The sequence below is a fragment of the Chrysochloris asiatica genome, unplaced genomic scaffold, assembly GCF_000296735.1.
Source record: "Chrysochloris asiatica unplaced genomic scaffold, ChrAsi1.0 scaffold00129, whole genome shotgun sequence".
NCBI lineage: Eukaryota > Metazoa > Chordata > Mammalia > Afrosoricida > Chrysochloridae > Chrysochloris > Chrysochloris asiatica.
Window position 1 is genome coordinate 4,870,595 of NW_006408647.1, and position 8,870 is coordinate 4,879,464.

Genomic DNA, 8,870 nt, shown 5'->3' on the forward strand with positions numbered 1-8,870 from the left:
TCACCACTGGACCAATAAACAACATTCTTATCAATGGAGAAAAGATTGAAGTTGTCAAGGACTTCATTCTTCTTGAATCAACTATCAACACTCACAGAAGCAGCAGTCAAGAAATCAAAGATGTATTGCATTAGGCAAATCTGCTGCACAAGACCTTTTTCAAGTGTTGAAGAGCAAAGATGTCAGCTTGAGGACTAAGGTATGCCTGACCAAACCATGGTATTTTCAATAACCTCATATGCAGCAAAAGCTGGACAGAGAATAAGGAAGACCGTAAAAAAATTGATGCTTTAGAGTTATGGTGTTGGAGGAGAATATTGAAAGTGCCATGGGCTGCCAAAAGAAATAACAGATCTGTTTTGGAGAAGAGCAGCCAGAGTGATCCTTAGAGGCCAGAATGGCCAAGCTTCATCTCTCATACTTTGGACATATTGTCCTGAGAAAGGTATCATGTTTGGAAAGGTAGAGGGTCAGAGAAAAAGAGGAAGACCCCCAACAAGATGGATTGGCAAAGTAGCAGCATCAATGGATTCAAGCTTGGTAACAATTTTGAGGTTGGCCCAGGACCAGGCAGCGTTTCTTTCTGTTGTACATAGGGTCATTAAGAGTTGGTACTGACTTGATGGCACCTAACAACAACAACAACAAGAATGCTTGGATAATACTAAATAGGCCACATTGTTGTTAGTTGACATTTGTTAACTGCAAAGGGTTTTTTTGTTTGTTTGTTTTTTTTTAATCGCCTGACTCTAACACACCTAAAACTCAGAGATAGAACTCAGAGTAAATAGCAAAGCATTTATTGTATATCGATATTCTGGTGGACAGGGGAGTAAGAATCTCCCAGATCTGCCTCTCTGATTGAGGATTAACCTAGAGTTCTTAAGGGGAAAGAAAATCAAATTTGGGAGAATTATGGTCAGGCATTGTTGTATTGTTTTTCTTTTCTAGTAGTTAGGATGACCAAGTCAGTAGTTTGTATGGTTGCATCTTGAACATGGTAACCCTTTTAACAGCTCCTGTTTGCTGATACTGCCTTGGTTCCTGGAATGAGAGTTGCCCCCCTTATTTGGGACACAAGTTCTGCTTTGAGGTTGAAAAGGAGTGATTAACTCTGGAATTTGGGAGGAAGTTTAACGTTAATTAGAGCTGTTGTTTTAAGATGGGTATTTAAATTTCATTTTATTTTTGGCTAAGCTCAAGCTTCTCAGTGGCCCCATTTAAAATTGAATCTGTTCTGACTCATGGTGACCCCAGGGTACAGAGTAGAACTACTTCATAGGCTATTCAAGACTGTGACCTTTTGGAAGCAGATTGCCAAACCTCTTTTTTGGCGCACCTCAGGAAAGGTTAGGATAGTCAACCTACTGCTGGTGTCTTGATTGCTTAATTATTTACATTTAGGGACTCCATTGCAAATTCTCTCTTAAGCATAGCTGTAGTTATCACTTTTTTGAATCCTTGTGTGACGTTGACATGTTCTTGGCTGCTAATCTAAAGTTTGAGGTTGAGGCCACCCAGAGGTATCTCAGAAGAAAATCTGGTAATTTGTTTCTAAACAACCACCCGTTGAAAACCTTAAGGAACACTGTCAGTTCTATTCTGACACGCATGGAAATGCCAGGAGTTGGAATCAATTCCACGGCAACAACATTCTCTTTTATTACTTTTTATTGTGAATTGGGTAAATGTTTATGGAGCAGATCAGTTTTTCATTCAGCAATCCATACACATGTTTGTTTCATGTCATTGATTGTAGCCCCCAAATGAAACATCCCTTATCTCGTTTTCTCTACTTGTTTTCTATTTCTATTCCTTCTTCTTTCTGAACTTTGCCTTTGAGTAAATGCAACAACTCATTTTGGTATACCATTTCTTGAGGTCTTTTTATTTGTAAGGTCCTCTGTTGAATAGCTTTATATATTTAATTTATTTAACCCTAATCCAAACCCTTGAGGTAGGTGTTTAAATTCCATTTTGATTAAGGGAAAATCAAGACCAGCAAGATTAAGTAACATTGATTTGTGAAAACCTACTTCCATTGAGTCAATTCCAAGTCACTGGGATTCTATAGAGGGTACTTGAGACTGTAAATAATTACGGGAGCAGACAGTCGCATCTTCTCCCACAGATCAGCTGGTTGGTGGGTTTTGAGCCACTGACCTTGTGGCCAGCTGAATGCCTAACCCACAGTGCCACGAGGGCCTCCCTGTGAAAGGCAAGAAGGATGTAAATTCAGAGCCATTTGAAGATTCTTTCATGCTTGAAGGAAGCTCCCAGGAAAGTTTCCATGTAGGGTCACCTTCTGGAAAGGGAACAGACTGGGTAGATAACTTTTGAATGTCATTTTCATTTCAGAGATGAAAATTTACCCCATTTTACAGTACCCCTTTTTGAAAGAGAAAGAGTTACCTAAATGGAAATGTTGAGCAATGCTAGAAGTCATGAAAGGACTAGACCAGACCAGATCCCAAAATATCTTCCTCTCAGTCTGCGTTAAGATGGAGCGATTAGTCTCTCTCTGCTTCTTTTCTCTCTTTCTAGGTCAGTCTCTGCAGGGTTTCAGTCCCATCAGTTACTCTTTGCTACATTGCCTATCAATTATTTGCTGTCTTGCTCTGGGGTTGTGATATTTAAAAGGAGATGCAAGTCAAGCTGTGAGATTATGCCTGAATTTTCTGTGTACGTCACTCTATTTTATGCTTAATTTTTGCTTTGGAGGCTGGTTATACAATGGGTGTATTTCTTTTTGCATCTGCTGTGGAGTAGCTACAAGATTAAGTCACTTAAGGTCATTGCAGAAAGTTTTGAAAAGCCTGGTAATTAGCAGAACTCATGAATTCAGACCTCTGCAGAGCTCATAAACTGAATGAAATGTCAGTTCAGAGACTATTTAGATGTCGTGCTGAGGTTTTGCCTGGGTTCAAGTTTTTAAAAATATATAGATTTGAAAATAAAAGAAAAATAACTTTAGCTTTGAATTGGTTCATAAGGTGTGCTTTAAAAAAAATAGTTTTGGTCACACAGGTGAATAAAAAATAATAACATTTGGTCTATATTTTATTGATTCACTCCAACTTTCTGGATTAGTTAAAGTTACTGTGTCTGCAACTGTTGACAGTCAGGTGAGTGGAAAAGAAAAGTACTTTCACAACTCAGAGATGCAGAGACTTGGATAGGAAAAACTGAATCCATGTGCCTTGAAGAGGGACCTGAGACACAGATGATTTTAAATTATACATAATTAGAAGGTTAAGCAAATGCCATAGAGTTAAATTTGACTGGTGGTGTCAGAGTAGAACTGTGTTTCTTAGTGTTTTTAGTGGTGGTTTTTTTTTTGTAAATAGTCACCAGATCTTTCTTCTGAGGTGTCTCTGGGTGGACTTGAAACTCTGATCTCTTCGTATCAGATGAACATGTTAATTTGTACCACTAGGGACTCCACATAGAAGGTTGTTGTTGTTATGAAGTGTCTTTTTTTTTTTAATTTTGGATTGAGTGAAAATTTACAGGGCAGATCATCAGTTTTATATTCAACAAATCATGAACCTTGTTTCATTACAATGATTATAATCCCCTCCATGTACCATCAGTTAACAGTATTTCTCTCTGTTCACTTTAGCTTTTTTATTTAAAAACAAAAACACTCAGGCATATATAATAATTTACACCTCCAAAGGGCACATTCTGCAAGTCTGCCTTCTGGCCACAAGCTTTTAGTCCCTCTCTTCTCACGAATCTGGAGTCCTCAGCCACTCCCACTCTCCTGTCCTCAGCTCTGCCTCCATCTCTGGAGTCACTGCTTCTCTGGATAAGGTCCCACATTCTGTTGTGTTCTTCTCCCTTGATAATCTTGGGGTGCTCTGTTTCTGGACTGTAAGATTAACCATCCCCTATTTTTTGTTACAAAACTTCTACCATTACAATTGTGACAGTCGCAATTAGTCATGATAACACTCATTCACTATTGAATCATATGAATCTCATCCTCATGTCCTTTCACCAGACCCATTTAGACAAGATGAAAGCTATTTAGTGGGGACTCTTTCTTCCCTCCTGCGCCCCATACTCTTAAGCTAAACTCCCTCTTCAAACCTTGTAAGTCAGTCACTTCATGCCTTTATCACCCCCTCATTTTAGGTAGCCAATGTTTACATTGCCCATTCCTATCTACCCTGTGCACAGAGGGGATAGCATTGGTACTTGATATGAAGACTCCTTCTCTCTCTGTGGGTATTTAGAGTTACTAGCTCCATGAGTATAGGTCAGGTTCATCAATTGTGGAAATTTACCCTTGTTTCCTTTATCAAAGTTTTTTGTTTGTTTTTTTTTGTAATCTTCCTCTTGTAGAGTTCTGATTAACAAGCCATTGAGGATAGGTCAAATGGGTACTGTCTGCAAGTTTGGATGTTCTTGTACTTCTTCCATCACTTCATATCAGCTAGATGCTTCACTCTCAGCTATAGCCCTCTGTGGCTATGTCCTTGTCCATGGGCTCAGGTGTCCCCAGGTCTTACTACACTTTGGACCAACCAGCCCTTACTCTTTTCTCTCTCATCTCCAGGTCAACAGGAGTCAATGGACTGTGGTTGAACTCAGCCCATTTCTGCATTGCTGCCTTTTGCCCTCTTCCACTCACCAGTAGACCAATGTGGTCACCAGAAAGCTTACATGCCTATTCATGTGTTCCCTTTGAGTTTCAGTCTTAGAGGGGAGTTTGTCCTGAAGGAACTTGATTGCTTGCCTTGATGACTTCCCAGCAAACAACTTGTTTATTTTTGTAGTAGCCAATCATGATGACATTTCTGTTTTGGGTTTTTCCTGATGACCTTTCTTTGACGATGTATCTTCTGTTGCTCTAGCTGTTCTAGGCAGGTCTGCTTGTCCTTTTTAGTTGGAATGTCCCAGGTCAGAAGGTTCTGGATGGGACTCAGGAGTCCACCTAAGGTCCTATACTCTGCAAAGGCTTTTCAAGAGGTCTATTTCACTGGAAAAGTTCTAGAACCCCTTTTATGTATTCCAATCAGTTATAGGCTGAAGACGGACTTACAACTTTTCTGGAATCATGTTTCCCAACATTCTTTGTATCCCACTCAAGTTTCTAGTTTACAATAGTAGGCAATGGAAACCAATGTTCATAAGACAGTCAAGCATTTTAGTATTATTTCTCCTCTTCAAGCTATGTCTGAGCCCTGTATCACAGAGCCCTGTTGTTCCAAGGTTGAACATGCATCACTATTTACCTCTGTCTCATTTTGGCCATGCAAACCTGTCTCAGTGTTCCCCTATCTATCTTGTTTTTCTACCTCCTCCCCCTTCTTATATTGCCCTCCCCAACACTTGAACTGGTGTGGTTACCTTATAGTCTATTAAAAATTCTTCCCTCCATTTAAGACAGTTTATTTTGTCCTGTAATCTACTTGAACTTCCCACCACCTGGATCTCTGTTCCTCTGTGTTTACCTTCTTTCACCTTGTAATTGTTTTGATCATAGACAGACCTCCCAGATTCTCTGTTCTTATTTTATTCTGTTCTTGACTCTCTTCCATTTGTTGATTGAGTTCAGGTGGATGCTGCTATGTATGCCATTCTCTGGCTGTTGTCTTTTCTTGTCGGTTCTCAGTCCACAGAACTCCCTTTAGGATATTTTTCTTAGCAGGGGTTGGCTTTGGAAAAATCCCTTAGCTTCTGTTTATTCTGGAATGTTTTGATTACACTATCATATTTGATTGACAGCTTTGCTGGGTAGAAGATTCTTGGTTGGCAGTTTTTTTTTTTGTTTGTTTGTTTTGTTTTTTCTTTCAGTGTGTTATATATATCTCCCCATTGCCTTCTTGCCTGCATGGTTTCTGTTGAGAGATCAGAGCTTAATCTGATTTGCTTGCCTTTGTATGTAACACTTCTCTTTTCCCTAGTTGCTTTCAGGATTCTATCCTTATCTTTGATTTTGAAAAGCTTGATTTTTATATGTCTTGGTGATTTTCTTTTAGGGCCTATCCTTCCAAAGGTTCATTGAGCTTATTGAATGCTTATCTTTTTGCTTTTCAGGATGTTGGGAAATTTTTCTTTCAGCAGCTCTTTAACTATCTCCTCTCCTCTGTGGACTTGTTGATTGTTTTTGTTCTAGAATGCCGATAATTCTTAAGTTATTTCTCTTCAAGTTGTCCAACATGAATCTTAGGCCTTCTTCAGATTTGTGTATCCTTTTTTGTGCTTGCTCTTCTATGTTAGTATTGTTGAGAGATTATTCTTCTAGCTCAGTAGTTCTTGCTTTTATCTCTTCAATTCTCCTCCTTTGCCCTTTCAGTGTATTGTCCATTTCTGATATGCTGTTATTAATCATTTGGACCTCTTTCTGTAGGTTTTGAATTGTTTCCAATGCTGTATTTATCTTATTTGATTGTTCCTGTAACACTTTCCTGAATTCTTCCTTATTTTTTTCAACTCCATTGTATAGTGTTTTGATACATTTTATAATCATTTTTCTGAATTCCTTCTCAGGCATTTCCAAAGCCTGCCCATCTTCTAATATGGAGTGTAGGTCTACTTCCAGCTCATTTGCCTCAGTCACTTTATTTTATTTCTGGACATGTGCTGATATGGTCATCTGTTTCTGTTTTTAGGGCATATTCATGAGTTATCTGTGGCCTTAATACTTAGATGGGTGTGTATTTTGGTATTTTTTTATGCTCTCTGATTGCCTCCAGGTAGATGTGATCAGGAGATGGGCTTCCCTTTTCACTTTTCTTCCTGAGAAATTTCAAGCTGCCTCTGTTGGTCATTGTGATGTAACTCAGGATTTAATTTTCATCCTATTTCCTTTTTAGTCTGCCTGTTCCACTCCACAATTCCCATTCAGGCTTTTTTTTCCTAGTGATAAACAGTTCAGGGCCGGCTGTGTCCATTTTGCACTGCTGTTTGGTTTTAAGTGGAAACTGTCACTTTCAATTTCTAGATCTGTGCACATGTGTAGCAGAACTCTCTGGAGGTGGGGGTGGGGTGTCCATTCACTCTGGCACCCCCTCTAGTCACCAGAATGGAGGTGCGCAGACATCGAGAGACCAGTGAACAGATACAAAAAGAAGAGTGTCCATACCTTTATCTCTGAAGTTCTGTCAGGCATCTGTGGCTGCTCTGATCCCTTCCGCACTCAGTCTAGCCCAAGATGGCAGCTCTGGGAGCAGCTGAGCAGCTTGGATTAGAAAGCACTGGATTTCTTGCTTCTGCAACAAATTCCCCTAGCTGTAAGCCTTCCAATCTTCTAAATATTCCTTTATATGTGGTTCAGAGTTCTGGGACCATCCCCTGAGCCTACTTGGTCTGATATTCTGTGTTGTTGCCGACAGAGCTCCTCATTGCATGTCTACCTGATCCGCCATCTTGTTTGTTCTCTGTTCAGTATGTGTGAGTTGATTCAGACTCATAACCATTCTTTGCACAACAGAACAAAACACTGCCTGGTTCTGTGTCATCATTATTGTTATGTTTGAGTCCATTGGTGCTATTACTGCGTCAGTCCATCTTGTTGGGTTCTTCCTGTTTTATACTGACCCTCCACTTTATCTAGCATGATGTTCTTCTCTAGGGATTGGTCCTTCCTGACAACATGTCCAAAGAATGAGAGATGGAGTCTTGCCATTTGCACTTCTAAGGAACATTCTGGCTGTACTTCTTCCAAGACAAATTTGTTTGTTCTTCTGATATACCATGGTACTATAAATATTCTTAGCCAACACCATAATTCAAATGCATCAGTTCTTTTACATCTTCCTTATTCATTGTCCAACTGTCACTTGCATATGAGGCAATTGAAAATACCATGGCTTGGACCAGGCGCACCTTAGTCCTCAGAATAACGTAGTAACTCTTTAACATTTTAAAGAAGTTGTTTGCCAAATGCAATATGCCATTTGTATTCTTGTCTGCTATTTCCATGAGTGTTGATAGTAGATCCAAGTACGATGAAGTCTTTGACAACTTCAATCTTTTCTCCATTTATCATGATGTTATTTATTGGTCCAGTTGCAAGGATTTTTTTTTTTTTTTTCTTTACATTCAGGTACCATTGTTACTGAAGGCTATAGTCTTTGATCTTCATCAATAAGTATGTTAAGCCCTTTTTGCAACACGCAAGGTTGTGTCATCTGCATATCGCAGACTGTTAGTGAGTCTTCCTCCAATCCTGATGCTATGTTCTTCATCATATATTTGTTCAGCAAACAGATAGATTTTTCTGAAAAGAATTAAAAAATGGTTGCAGCAGTACATTGACAGGGAGTTACCAGAAATTCAAGGCAGATTCAGAAGAGGATGTGGATTGAGGGATATCAGTGTGATGTCAGGTGGATCTTGGTTAAAAACAGATAATATCAGCTGTTTAATTGTGATTTATTGATTATGCAAAGGCGTTCAACTGTATGGATCAAAACTATGGATAACACTGCAGAGAATGGGTATTCCATAGCACAGTTGTGCTTACAAGGAACCTGTACTTAGACCAAGATGCAGTTATTCAAACAGAACAAATAGATTATTAGTGGTTTAAGGCCAGTAAAGTTGTGTGCCAGAGTTGTATCCTTTTATATAGTAGGTTTTGTTGTTGAGTGCCATCGAGTCTGTTTTGACCCATAGTGACCCTGCATAGGGTTTCCAAGGAGTGACTGATGAGCTTGAACTGCTGACCTTGTGGTTCAAATCAACTTTGCAGTCCAGTGCATTACCTTACAGTGCCACACCAGGACTACTTTAAAATAGGTTACTTGTTACTTAATACCTTTCAGTTAGAATAGTACTTTAAGTGATACTCTGTTGATGTTATATTTATTATTAAATCTAAAGACCAAATGGCAATCTCTCTTATTAGAAAAGCT